This window comes from Histoplasma capsulatum, genomic scaffold, assembly GCF_000149585.1.
Source record: "Histoplasma capsulatum NAm1 scaffold_1 genomic scaffold, whole genome shotgun sequence".
In the NCBI taxonomy this organism is placed as follows: domain Eukaryota; kingdom Fungi; phylum Ascomycota; class Eurotiomycetes; order Onygenales; family Ajellomycetaceae; genus Histoplasma; species Histoplasma mississippiense.
Genome location: NW_001813982.1, coordinates 4,045,845 through 4,046,969, shown reverse-complemented (window position 1 = coordinate 4,046,969; position 1,125 = coordinate 4,045,845).

Sequence of the window (1,125 nt, the reverse complement as noted above, 5' to 3'; positions counted from 1 at the left end):
ATGCTATTCCAGCTCCAAGATTACCTGTTTTCTCACATTTTGAGCCATCAATGTATATAAAAATTGCTTTGTTTCTCATCTGTTTTAGAAGATTTATATATTGTTCCAGTCTGAACTTCTTTTGAAAGTTGACTAATATTTAAATCAATAAGACTGACAAGATCTTTCTTTCAGAGAGAGAGATTTTCAAAGACCATTTTCTCCACATTTAAACTAAAGAAACTGTCTTTAATCATAGAGCAAATTCTAAATAACTGAGATGGTATCTTCTTTTTTACACAGATGTTGAATTATCAGGTGAATTTATTTAATTTCAATTAAAATAAAACTTCCAATTCAGATCTACTTCAGTTGATTCACTTGGAAAAGGACTTGAAACTCTTTTTCTAATTGAATGATTAAGATATAACTTCATAATTCTGAGAGTATAATTCATACAGATTTTATACAGAAGGAATGCTTAGTGTTAAATGATGTCAAGAATATAATAAAAATATAGAAAAATTAATGAAAGACAGAATTTGATACTTATGATATAAATTTTCAACTTAGAAATAATAAGTTAAATCAGATAGTAGATTCATCTGAAAATATCTACTTAACAAATTCACATCTCTTTATTTTAGAAGTTGAGAAGTTGACTTCAGATATAATGTTGTCCTCTTGTGAGTTTCAAACTCACGCGCCTTGAGTCCCCACACCAAGGCGTTACCTGGTGGCCGCATTACCTATTCGGCCACCAGAGCAAGAAAAACCTTTGAAAGGTTATATCAAAAACAATGTTTTTTGATTTAGCTTTTTCAATCATTTCAGTTGCTGCTTACTCAATCAAATTGCAGTTATTTATAATTTATTCTGAGCTTATAACTAGACTGAAATCTGAGGAGAATATTTTTGAAAATGATGATCAAAAAGATTTCAATTAATCAGTCATTGAAGATATTGTTATATTAGTTGTTGAAGATATTGTTATTGCTGTTTTTTCTTATTCTGCTGGTCAATTTTTTGATTCAGATCCAGCAATTGATTTAGCTCACAAATGCAGTAATTTTAAAATGAATTCATTTATTCTGACAATGAGACTCTTGAGCTGAAGGATCAGATTTTCCCTGAAAAAATTACAAA